This window comes from Canis aureus, chromosome 1 (assembly GCF_053574225.1).
Source record: "Canis aureus isolate CA01 chromosome 1, VMU_Caureus_v.1.0, whole genome shotgun sequence".
Lineage (NCBI taxonomy): Eukaryota > Metazoa > Chordata > Mammalia > Carnivora > Canidae > Canis > Canis aureus.
The window spans coordinates 119,560,696-119,573,247 of record NC_135611.1 but is presented as its reverse complement, the minus strand read 5'-3'; the positions used below and the strand labels follow the sequence as shown (position 1 = coordinate 119,573,247).

Sequence of the window (12,552 nt, the reverse complement as noted above, 5' to 3'; positions counted from 1 at the left end):
GGGGTGGGGGTGGGGGTGGGGGTGGGGGAGCGGGGCTCAAAGGCAAGGCCGTCCCTGCCCTGGAGGAGACTGAGGCAGCCGGCAGGAATAGTAGCTGGGCCCTCCAGACCCCTCAAATCCTGCCCCCCCCCCCCCCGCCCCCAGCGCGCGCCTGCGGGAGGAGCGGGGAGGAGCGGGGAGGAGCGGGGAGGAGGCTGGAGGCTGGAGGCTGGGTCCATTCTACAGGTGCAAGTTGAGGCCCAGAGGTACGTGAGGAGGATCCCAGAGCAAGTGGCGGGGTCCAGACGGAAACCCCAAGGATGCCTCCTTGGCTTCCGACGGTGGGGGTGGGGGTGGGGGTGGGGGTGGGGTGAGATACAGCCCCAGGAGGGGTGCGTCCCGGGAGCCCTCGGCGGAGCAGGGGACCGACGCGCCCATCACCAGAAGCCTGGCCTCTACCCCCCGCCCCAGCCCTTAAGGGAGCCCCGGGTTCTGCGCCCTCTGCCCGCCCCGCCGCGCTCGCTCGGGGTCTGGCAGGCTCCACCTGCAGGTAGATGCCGGGTCACAGGTGAGGGGGCGCGCTCCGTGGACGAGAACCCGCGTGTTGCGCGAAGGCCCCGCGCGTCCGGGGCGGCCCGGAGGCCCGGAGAAGGGGCCTGTGGCTCCGGAGGTCGCGGAGGAGGCCGGGAGCTGGGGGACGGGGGTCCCGGCGAAGCCGCCTCCTCCCGGAAGCCCTCCGGACTGGGCGGCCCCAGCCGGCGGAGCAGACGCTAGGGGGACGGCGGGCGGGGCGAGCCTGGCACGGTGCGGCCGGCGGCGGAACAGCCTTTGTCCCTTCCTGGCGGCCGCCCGCGCCGCGCCATCCCCTGCATGTGGATGAGGCCCTCGGCCCGGCCCCGGGGCTGGGGGGGGCGCGGGGGGCGGGGGGGCCGGGCCCGACGGCCACCGTGGGCTGCGGGCGGAGCATCCCGCTGCGAGCCGGGCGGTGCCGGGAGGTTGGCGGCCGAGGGGCCTTGGCAGCGGGGGGCGGGGATCCGGGGGTGCAGGGCGACCCCGGGGAGTGCTGGGGGGACGCGCGGGGGAGGCCACCCGCGAAGCCTCGTCGGAGTCCCGCATTCTTGGCGCCCTCTGCCTCCCGCCCCAGAGACGCGTTCAGCAGCCGCTTTCTTAAAGGAGCCCCGCGCGGGGCCCGGGGTGGGGGCGGCGCCGGCTGCCGAGGCTCCCCGGGGACTTGGGGGTGGGGGTGGGGGGCTGGGGGGTCGACCTGCTGGCTGGCTTGACTCTGCCCGCTTAGTTGCCCTTGCAACAATGGGGTCCGCTGGGAGAGGGTCCAGTGCGCTCAGCAGGTGGCCGAGCCTCAAGCACCTGCCAGGAGCCTGTGGGTTTCGAGCAACGCTCCTTGTATGTGGAATACGCCTTTGAAGGGAAGGAGTGACTCCAGGGCACTGGTGGGATGGAATTTGCATGATACTGTCCAGATCTATAGCTCAAGAGGATATTTTAGTGGAGTGGAACTAGAATCTGCAAAGCCCAGTGGGAATCAAAAGTTGGCCAGACTGGTTTGCCATCCCAGAGTCCAGAAGTACAATTCCCCACATTTACAGAAAAAAAGCAAGGAAAACCGTAAGATCTTCTCAATAGATTCAGAAAACAGTCGTCTGTGATTTAAACCAACCAAAAAACTCCTTTGCAAATTAGAGACAGAAGAGAAGTTCTTCGGTCTGATAAAGGTTTCCGTCCAATCCCCAAGCCCGCCAAGAAACAGATATACGAACCCGGCGCCCCCCCCAAACCTTACGGCTAATATCACGTTTAATGCTGAAATGTTGAATGCTTTTCCACTGAGGCTGGAAACCAGGAGGAACGTCAGCACTCATCAACACTGTGCTGGAGGCCCCTGCCAGTGCAATAAGGCAAGAAAAAGAAGTAAAAGGGCTCACCTTTTAGTCACCCAAATTTAGGACAATGACCACACTAAATGCTTGCGAGGACGTGGAGCAACAGTAACACTTATTCATTGCTTGTGGGAAGGAAAATGGTATAGCCACCTCGGAGGACAGTTTGGCAGGTTTTTTTGTTTTTGTTTTTGTTTTTGTTTTGTTTTGTTTTGTTTTGTTTTTAGTTTGGCAGTTTTTTACAAAACATATTCGTAGCATTCAATCAGCAGCCCTACTTCTTGGTATTTACCCAAAGGAATTGAATACTTATGTCCACGCAAAAGCCTGTGCATGGATGTTTATAACAGCTATGTTCCTAAGTGCCAAAACTTGGAAGTAACCGAGATACCCTTTGGTAGATGAGCGGAGAAATTGTGGTACATCCACAGAGCAGAATAATATTCAGTGCTAGAAAGAAATGAGCTGTTCAGCTATGAAAAGACAGAGGAGAAAGCATAAATGCATGTTACTGAGTGAAAGAAGCTAATCTGAAAAGAAATAGAGAGGTGTGGAAATAGGAAAGAGACATAAAACTGTCTTGTGGCTCAGTTAATTGTCTGAGTCTTGATTTTGGCTCAGGTCATGATTTCAGGGTCGTGAGATCGAGCCCTGCATTGGTCCCCATGCTCAGTGGGGAGTCGGCTTTCCATTCTCTCTCTCCCTCTCCCCCTCTTCCCCATGCACTCTCTCTCTCTCAAAAATAAATAAATAAATCTTTAAGAAAAAGACATAAAATTGTCTTACATATGACACTTGGGTAAAAACAATTTAAAAATATATACAAGTAAATTTAAGGTTAAGTAGTTAATTTAGCAAAGTCATTGGATACTAGTTCAATATACAAAAACTAACTGTATTTCTTTTTAAAATAAGATGTTATCTATTTATCTGAGAGAGGGAGACCGCACGAGAGAGAGAGCACAAGCAGGAGAGGGGCAGAGAGAGAGAGAGAGAGGAGGGAGAGAATCCCAAGCAGACTCCCTGCCAAGCATGGAGCTCAATGCAGGGCTTGAGGGAGGCTTGATCCCATCACCCATGAGGTGGAATCACGAGTTTGATGCTCAACTGACTGAGGCACCCAGGTGCCCCACTAATTGTACTTCTATGTACCAGAAACAATTAGAAAATAAAACTCATAACAGCATAAAAAAATCAAATACGTAAAAACAAATCTAGTGAATTATGTACACGATTTCTATACGGAAAACTATAAAACATCATTTTGAGAAATTGTAGAACATATAAATTTAGCTGAGGCGTATACTCTGTTCATGAATTAGAATGGTAGATGTTGGTTTTCGTCGAGCTGACCTGCAGAATTGATCTAGAGATCCAAAGCATTCACATTAGTCCCAAAGGGTTTCGTTGTTATTTGCCTGGATTTTGGGAAGGGGAGAAGGGATGGCGAAATCTGACAAGCTGATTCTAAAATACATGTGAAGAAGAGCAAAGTTGGAGGACTTGCTGCAGCTAACAGCAGTGCAGAAACAGTGCGATGGTAGACGGATCGACCAGTGGCACAAAGCAGACACGGTTGAAATAAACCCAACCGTCTACAGGCTCCCGGTGTCCCACCCCAAGCTGACATCGTGGGGCAGTAGAGAAAGCCCAGCCTTTTCGATAAAGGGTGCTGGGCCAATTAAGTATCTATATTGAAAAAAAAAATACCCTTCATCTCTACTTTATACCACATCCTAAAACCGAGTCCATGGCTGTGCGTGCGAAATGTGCATGTGAAAGGTAAAATAACAAAGCAGCCGGAAGAAGACTTCGGGGAGAGGATAGATTCATTTTCTTAAACAGAACACAGAAAGCACTATTGGTTTAAAAAAAAAAAAAAAGAAAGAAAGATAAAGAAAAGTGATGAATCGGACTCCGGTAGAATTAGAAATTTCTCTCAATCAAAAGGCATGATTAAGAGAGGGAAAAGTAAGCCACATGTGAGAGGAGTTACTTCAATACGTATTATCAGATAAAGAGCTTGTATCTAAAAAATGTGAGGGGGCCGCTACAAAGCAGTAGGAAGAGAACTTTAAATAGGTGCTTCACGAAACAGGCTGGTAAACTCCTCAACAGGTGTGCAACCTTATTAGTCATCAGGGAACTGCCACTTAAAACCAGAATGAGAGGCTTCTGCACGTTCCCCAGAACGTTGAGAATTGAGCCCCAGTGCTGGCGAGGGCGTGGAGCAGCATGGGACTCCTGCACAGTGCGCGACGGTGGACGCCGCCCGACGCCCACCGGCCACGTCTCCCAGCGCCCATGGCCTAGCACCTCCATTCTGTATCAGTTGCCTGTTGGGTACCACCTCAGATCCCCTAGCCTCGCCTTGTTCCTTTTTTTTTTTTTTTTTAAGATTTTTAAATTTGTTTATTCATGAGAGACAGAGAGAGAGAGAAGCAGAGACAGGCAGAGGGAGAAGCAGGCCCCATGCAGGGAGCCGGACGAGGGACTCGATCCAGGGTCTCCAGGATCACGCCCTGGGCTGAAGGTGGCACTAAACTGCTGAGCCACCTAGGCTGCCCCCCCTTTTTTTTCCCCATTTCAAGTCCAACCTCCAGGCTCCTCCCATTACGCCCTGGGGCTGCTCTGCTACCCTTGGCGTGGGAGATAGTGAAGGACCAACCTGGTGCGCACAAACCTGGAACCAAAGTGCAGGGGAGGGATCCCTGGGTGGCACAGCGGTTTGGCGCCTGCCTTTGGCCCAGGGCGCGATCCTGGAGACCCGGGATCGAATCCCACGTCGGGCTCCCGGTGCATGGAGCCTGCTTCTCCCTCTGCCTGTGTCTCTGCGCCTCTCTCTCTCTCTCTCTGTGTAACTATCATAAATAAATAAAAAAATTAAAAAAAAAAAAAAAAAACAAAGTGCAGGGGAGTGAACGCACTTGGGCTTATTCTTTGGTGATGACAGATGGGAGCCGGTGGATAAACTCTTCCCAGTCCTCGTCCCCGGGGGACGGTCCCAAATCACAGTCATTATAAAGTCGCTTGTGAGAGGGTCCCGCAGGCCCAGCAGTCAGAGGTGCTTTTGGTGGCAAGTGGTGGCCGGCTCAGAACCTCATCTCCGTATATATTCGCTCCCTTGTCTTCCTCGCTTCCTTTCCCCTCCCTCTCGACTGCCTGCGATCGCACCCCCTAATTAAGGAGTATCTCCTAAGCTTGGGCATCACGCTCTGTTTCTGGAGGACCCAGGCTAAGACGCACTCCCAGGTATAAACCCAAGAGAAATAATGTATAAATGCACTAAAAGGCATCCACAGTATCACTTAGAGCCGTGCTCTTCATAGTAGCCCCAGGCTGGCAACCCGTAGAACCCCAACCATAGAACGGATAAATACACCAGAGTACATTCAAATTCTGGGGGAAACGAACACAGGAAATGGGCCCTGAGCAGATGAACAGATAAACAAATTACTGCCAGGGCACCACGTACATAAATCTCATAATGCTGAGCTAAAGAAGCTGAACGTGATATTAGATTTTGGGGTGATTCCGTGTCCACGAAGTTCTAAAACAGGCAAAAATCCATGTACGATGCTGGAAGTTAAGATAGAGGTTACTTTTGGAGGTAAGGACTGAGGAGGGGCATGAGGGGGCTGCTGGGGGTGCTGGCCGCCTTCTGTGTCTTTTTCTGGACCCTGGTTATAAAAGTGTGCTCAGTTAATGAAAACCCGTTGAACAGACCACTTAGGATTTGTGCAATGTTTTTTTTGTTTTGTTTTGTTTTTGGTATGGAGGTTCCAGGCATTTTCACAAGAAAACATTAAATGTGTCCTAAGCATGGTGGTCCTGGGCCCTAGGTCCCTGGGTGGGCCCAGATCTGCTTGGCGGTGGTTGGGGTGGGGAGTGTCTCTGAGCCTGCTCTTTCTCCGCCAGCTCCTCGTGGGCACCGAAGCCACTCAGTGCTCCCACACCTGCCCTGGCCTCAGCCCCTCTCTCCTTACTCCTTCCAGCCCAGGATCCTCTCAGGCAGCCTCGGCTTCTCCTTGATTGCCACCCTGGTCCTGATCCAAGACTTATTTTAAAAAAGAGAGAGAGAGAGAGAGAGAATGAGCAGGAGGGGCAGAGGAAGAGAATCCCTAGTGGACTCCACACTGAACATGAAGGCCACTGTGGGGCTGGATCCCGGGACCCATGAGATCACACCCTGGGCCGAAACCAAGAGTCGAATGCTCAGTCTGAGCCACCCAGGCGCCCCTTCACATGGCTAAATGTTTACAAGTTATCGATGAAACTGCTGCGGCCCAGCCCTCATGCACACCCCTGGCCGGTCCCAAAGGCCACGATCAACCCAGGGAGGGGCGGGTTGGAGCTGGGACAGCACCCGAGACCGCTGCTGGGCGTGAGCACATACCTGCGATGGGGGTGAGCCTGGTCGCCCCCTCCCTCCCACCTCATTTTCCAACCTGGGATTTCTGGACCCCCCATTCCTGTTCCCTCTCTAGAGGTCACCAGGGGGCGGAGAGTGGGGGAAGCACAGTCATGGGGAGGTGGGCCCGCCTGGTTGCTCTTCTTACGGATCAGGGCAGCCGGCTTGGTGAAAGCATCATCTCTTTTTCCGGTTTCCCAGGGTGGAGGGGGTGCCTGCCCCCTACACACACGCCTGTGTACACACACGCCCACACACATGCCCACACTCACAACTCTTAGGCCAGCATCTCCCGGTCTCGGGGCCCTCGTATCACACCTTTTCGGCTCCCACAATTCACCTTTGTTCAGTTAGTTATCAAACTTTAAAATGTTCTTTGAGACTGAACTTAAAAACAACAAAAAACCCCACTTCATGTTTGGCACTGGTGACATTGTGGCCATGGTGGTGGGGAGGGTCTATGACGGGGACCCCCCCCCCCCCGCCCAGGATTAAGGGGCCGACCTGCACATTTGGTGCTTCCAGAAAGAGCGAGTGAAGAGTGTGTTTGTTGCCGCATAGGGTCCTAAGCCACTCCCTCCTGTCTCCGCTCCCAGGGCTCAGACTGCCCTCAGCTTGGCCTGCGCCCCTCTGTGCACCACGCACCCCAGGCACCTGACACTCCCCGCCGCCCCCCCCACCCCAGGGCTGACGACAGCTTCTCTGCCACCCACGCCAGGACTGCCCCAGAGTGCAAACCTAATCGCCCTCCCCCATCCTCAAGGGTCCTGGCCCAGCCCCGGGGGTGAGGGCCAACCCTTCACCGCAACCATTTAACTTATGGTCCAAACTGGGATGCACTTGAACCATGAAAGGGGTTCTGTGAGGATACCCCGGAGTAACAGGTGTCGGCCCGGATGTCCGAGCAAACCAGAACGTGTGGTCACACCCTTGAAAGCCACTGACCCCAGTCCCGCTTGCTGGGGTGTTGGTCCCGCTTGGCCTGCCGTGCGTCTCCTGCACCTGCTCCTCCCTCGCGCCTTTATGCTCACAGGTGTCGTGCAAGTCAGCCCTGCTGCCGCCTTCTTCAGGAAGCCATCCCGGATGACAAGCCCCTTCTGCGCCCGCCGGGCCACCTCCGCTTGCTGCTTCTCTTCCCGCTGGGCCCGATGCTCCTTAGACGCGGAGGCCTGGCCTTACTCCCAGCCCAGAGAGTAGGGCCTCGATGACGATTCCCGGGTGTCAGACCTGGGGACCGAGACATACAGATTCTGGTCCCTGCCCTGCCACACTGGCTTCTAAATCAAATGAGTCATTTAGCATCTGTGAGGTCGAGGGGTGGAGTGGCACATGAACCTTTAGGGCCCACAGCTCTCCTGGGGCGGAGTGGGGGGTGTCACTGGTCCAGACCCTGGCGTTCCTGGGCCCACCATGGGTCAGCAGAGGGAAATGGAGGGGGAGTCTGGGACTCTGCTCTTCCTGATTGTTCTTCTTGGTGATCAGGGGCAGCCAACTTGATGAAGGCATCATCTCTTCTGGTTGTGCCATCTGTGTCCTCCCCCGAGGCCCCTACAAGCGTGACCCTGGGCAGCTCCTTTGGGTGGTGAGGGGGCGCTGTGGGGACAGGGACCAGCTGGAAACATGAAAAGTTGGGGTTTGGGCCTCTGCGGGTGGAACTGGGCTGAGCCCTCCCTCCTGGTTGACCCAGGCCCGACCTCCTGGCTGCCCCCACTTCGCTCAGGGACACCTGCGGTTCCAAAAGGTGCCACCAGAGGGCAGCTTCCGTGCCCCCGGGATGAAGGCGGTGGCCTGCCTTTCTCTGATGTCGGGACAGTCCCGCCCGCGCTGGACCCTGTCCTAGGGGGCTGGGCAGGGCAGGACGGGCCTCCTGGGCCTGGGACCCAGCTCTTCCTGGGAGCGCTGCAGTCATCCGGGAGACCGGGAAGTCCTTCCCAAGTCTGCCCAGGCTCCCCCCTGCTGCTGCCTGAGGGGGGAAGCTTGCCTCCTGGCCCGAGGTGCAGGGGAGGCCCCCGGGGCTGTGGGCGCTGGCCTGGGTCACGATACTCATAGCGAAACCAGAGAGATCTCGTAGTGAAATTCATTCCGCGCAGCACACCTGCCGGGGGCAGGGCTGGGGGGGCTGGAAGGCAGGAGAGCTGCCTGCGGTGGCGGTGGCGTGGGGAGGGCCCAGGGCCTTATCTGATGGGCCCCGGCCTTTCTCACAGCTCAGTGGAGCCGCCCCGACAGGCCGACCACGGCCCGGTGGGCAGGGGCTCCCAGGCCCCGACGGCCCGGCCTCCCCACCTGCCCAACACACAGGGAGGCCGCGAGCCTGGGAAAGGCGCGGGCGGTGGAGCGGGTGCCACCGGAGGGGAGCGGGTGCCCAGGCAGGCCCCTCCGAGGCTCCGGCATCTCAAAACACCAAGAGATGTCAAAACCAGCTGCAGAAACATTGAGGCCACCTAAGCGTGTAGTTGGAACAAACTGACGCTCTGAATGCAAAGACGAGAGTGCGCATCACCAGATACGGGTCGCATCCGGGACCCACCAGGTCCCGGGACGCTGTGGGGGGTCGTGCCACGGGCGTGGACTGTCCGTAGTCCCGCGGTGGCTTGGGGACCGCGTGCGGAACGTCTGTCCCCGGGGAGCCACACAGAGGGTCTGAGCTTGATGCCCTGGACAGGACGGCCCTGTGGCTGCCCCCCACGCCCACCCTGCACACCTAGGTCCCCCTCCTGTGGGGAAGGTGGTGGGGGGTGTCTGGCTGCCTTGGGTGGCGGAGGTGAGCCACCCTGGAGAAATAGAATCCCACTTCTCCAAGGGATCCTGTCTGGTTGGAGCCCGCAGGGTCCTGGGTGCTTCCAGAAGGGTCTGCAGAAGGGGGAGTCTCGATGTCAGGAGGGTCTCCCTACCCTGGGCCCCTGGCCGCTCTGCTAGGACCTCCTCTCCGGGCACAAGGCACCAGCCACTCTGGGTGCTGGGCTGAGATCTCTGCCCGAGGAGGGTCTGAATGTGTCCTGCTGTCACTGTCGTGACACGAGTCACCAGTGGGGCTGGGAGCCTCCGGCCCACCCAGCACCCTTTCCCAAACGGAGATGGCATGTTTTCCTGGGACTCCTCTTACAGGGAGAGAGGGGTGTGGAGTGAGGGTCCTCAGAGCCTCAGGTGGCTCCAGCCTGCCCCTGGGGGGGTTCCCGGGGAGCCTAGCGAGGCTGGGCCAGGCCAGGGCAGAGAAACAGGGCATTGTCTGGGCGAGATGGGGCAGGCCTGAGGGTCCCCCCGCTGGAGAACTTCCAAGCGTGGATCTTCCTTCAAGGCCGGGCCTCCCTTCCCTTCCCCCGTCCAGGGGACACCCTCTCTCCACGCTGCTCAGGCAAGACCCCAGGGCGCTCCTCGTCTCCTCGTCTCCCTGCCCCCCACCTCCCCCCAGTACCTAAATCCCGTCAACCCGATCAGACTCATTGCCCTTCTATAAAAACCCTTATAATGTCTTCTTGGAAAATAGAAGCCATAGCTAGTGTAACTTATCTTCATAATTAAAAATAAAAATCCATACAACGTCCTAACTCCAAAACAAGGGAGAGATAAAAGCCGCCGGGCTGTGGCCGCTGCGGACACGGACACCTACGCGTGCCCGCCGAGGCCACCGTGTCATCCTAGGGTCGTGACTCTTCCAAACGGCCAACAGCTCTCGGTAAATTTCCAGATGAAGCAAGGTTCCGTCTGCACGAGATGTTCATGTTTGTTGCGTCCCTAGGAAACTCTGTGTTGGGAAACGGAAGAAGCTTCCAGACTCTGATTGCTCCTAACAGGGCTTTCACCCACACCAGCATTCCTTGGCCACCGCATCCGGGACGTGCTGCTGCGCCCTGCGCGGGCCTTGGCAGAACCCGGGGCCTCCGCCCGCGATGCCAGGCACCCCTGCCCCAGGTCGCGATCCTCAGAAACGTCTCCAGGCATTGCCGGGGGTCCCCCAAAGTGGCAAAATCACCCCCAGTTGGGCACGTCTGACCTACCTGAGTGTCGTATGGAAATAAATATTCACTGTGTGGGACGCAGGAGATCTCGCTGCTCTCATCCCGGGCCCCACCCGCAATGCCGATAACACCCCGTTTCCATGGCAATGTGTCCCCCCAGCCTCCCCGGTTCTGAAATGCCTGTGGGGGCAGCAAGCCACTGCTGCAGGCTTCTTGCCTGCCGGCTTCTCCAATCCAGGGCTGGGGCGCCGTGTCCAGAGGCCCCTTCCTGGGGGACCAAGACCTGCTGTCCTGGTTTGTCCCCGGGGCCCTGTCACCGCCTCCTCAAGGGCTGATCCCCCCACAGCCCCCTCATCCCGCCTCGCAGCCTCCCGCTGCTGCTCCCTAAGTCGGGCCGCCCCCTCCAGCCGCGTGGGATCCTATCTTTTCGCAGGTGTCTTTTGCTCTGGGTTACCCCGCAATCCACCTTCCTCTTCCAGAAGGAGGGGTCCTTCTCCAGGGAACCCTCCCTGAGCCGCCCCCTCCCCTGCACGGCCTGGGTCAGCCCTTCCAGCCTTTCCCCCACCCCATCCCCCGCCCCCCACCTCATCATCAGAGTCTGTCTCCAAGAAGCTGGGGTGGCTCTGTTCACTGACGACCCCCTGCCCTCCACCCAGTGGGAAGGGGGGTCCTGCTATGGGCAGGTCTTAGGGGGCAGGGGGTTACTGCGCCGGAGCGGAGCAGCTCGGGAGGGACCTGGAATCTGGAACCTGGTCTCCTTCTCCTATGGAGATGACAAGGGGGCTTTAGGGGAACATTGGAATTTCTGCAGCTGGAAGCGCCCACCTGGGGACCTGCCCCAATCCAGGTGGAAAGCAAGGGGGAGGCAGAGGGGCACCCCGATTCCTACCCGGGACCCCTTAGGGCTGGGGGCTGCTTCCAGTCTGGCCTCTGGCATCCTCCCCTGCCCCTGCCCATGGAGGCTGAACTCCCAGCAATTCAGGTATCCCCGGGGCATAGAGCACTGGGCGCGGGTGGTGACCAGAGGCACCCGGGCTGACGTTCACCTCATTTGTCACCCACACACCACCCAGGCTCAGGACACTCCTCAGCCCTGGGCAGAGACTCCATCGTGTCCTGCGGGCTCCCTGGCTGCTGGGGCACCTCAGTGAGGTGCAGGGACTGGAGGCCGGGGTGGGGTGTGGGGGTGGTCAGGGAGGGGTGCACCTGTACACAAGGCCGTGTCCAAGCCGGCAGGGCCGGGTGCTCGGCGCTGAGGGACACCTGGGCCCTGGCAGGACATCCGAGGTGGACACCCTGATGCCCTGCAGCCCGAGAAGTGATCCCGACTCTGAGGGTGTTTGCCGGGACCCAGTGCCCCACAGCTGGGAGATGGGGAGAGTGACCTCTGTCCTCCCATCCGGAGAAGGCCCATGAGGTCTGGGGGCCCGGGTCCCCGGCGCCGCCCTGAGTGCCCCATGCCTCAGTTGGTTGGGTCCGGGCACCCTGCCTACCGTGCCTTTCTCCCAGTTCCTCAGGCTCCTCTTGGTGACGCAGGCGGCCCGGCCCTGGCTCAGCTAAGGTTGTTCTTGGCCCACGGGGACATGCCCGTTCCGGGGCCGGGCCTGGCTCCCGGACGTTTTCCCCCGCCCCACTGTCCTGGAGGGTCACCTCCCTCGTGCACGGGGACTGTGCCTGTGACCTGGTGGTCCCTAGGCTGCTGGTCGGGGCGCCAGGCTCCCGGGGCCCCGCTGGCTCTCGCCCTTGGTCCTGTGCCTCTGCCCCAGAGGAGGCCCAGCCGGGAGAGAGGCCAGGGGCCAGGGGTCCTCGCACCCCGCCCTGCAGGCCCCCCTCCAGGGTAGACACCTGGGCGGGGCGGGGCTGGAGGCCCCTAGCTGGCCCTGGCGGGCACCGCGAATGCATCCTCTGCCAAGAGGTGCTCAGGGACACCCCCGTGGGCCCCACGTGGCTTTGTCACGCTGTGTGGGAGGGATGAGCCCTGAGAGAGGGTGTGAGAGTGAGCGTGTGGGTGGGAGCCCCGGAGAGGAGCTGGCACAGGAGACGGGGACCGTGAGAATGTGAGTAGGTGGAGGCCCCGGGCAGGGGTGTCCTTGCTTTGGGGGGGTCCTGGTGGAGGAGGGGGACAGATCCTGGGAAGGCGGTCGGGGATCAGGACACTGCACCGGGCACACTGGCCACTAGGTGTCACCAGGCGCTCACGGGATGGAAGAGGGGCTCCAGGTGAGTGGCCCAAGCCTCTGGTCCCCCAGGACGTCCCCTCCCAAGGCCGGGGGGCACCCCCTGGGCTGTCCGAGCACCTGCTGGGGAGTGG

The 12,552-nt window shown here is 58.7% G+C and overlaps 1 long non-coding RNA gene across 2 annotated transcripts; it reads right to left on the bottom strand.

The window, feature by feature from the left end:
• Positions 1-5,609: 5,609 nt before the first annotated feature.
• LOC144288401 (uncharacterized) lies at positions 5,610-12,122 on the bottom strand. Of its 2 annotated transcripts, XR_013356324.1 has the most exons (4): positions 11,735-12,122; positions 9,893-10,027; positions 7,231-7,512; positions 5,610-5,931 (listed from the first exon to the last, which is right to left on the bottom strand). It is a non-coding gene; the product is annotated as an uncharacterized LOC144288401 (long non-coding RNA). The 2 variants fall into 2 exon arrangements; XR_013356323.1 differs by lacking the exon at positions 5,610-5,931 and having other exon boundaries at positions 6,636-7,512.
• Positions 12,123-12,552: the final 430 nt, after the last annotated feature.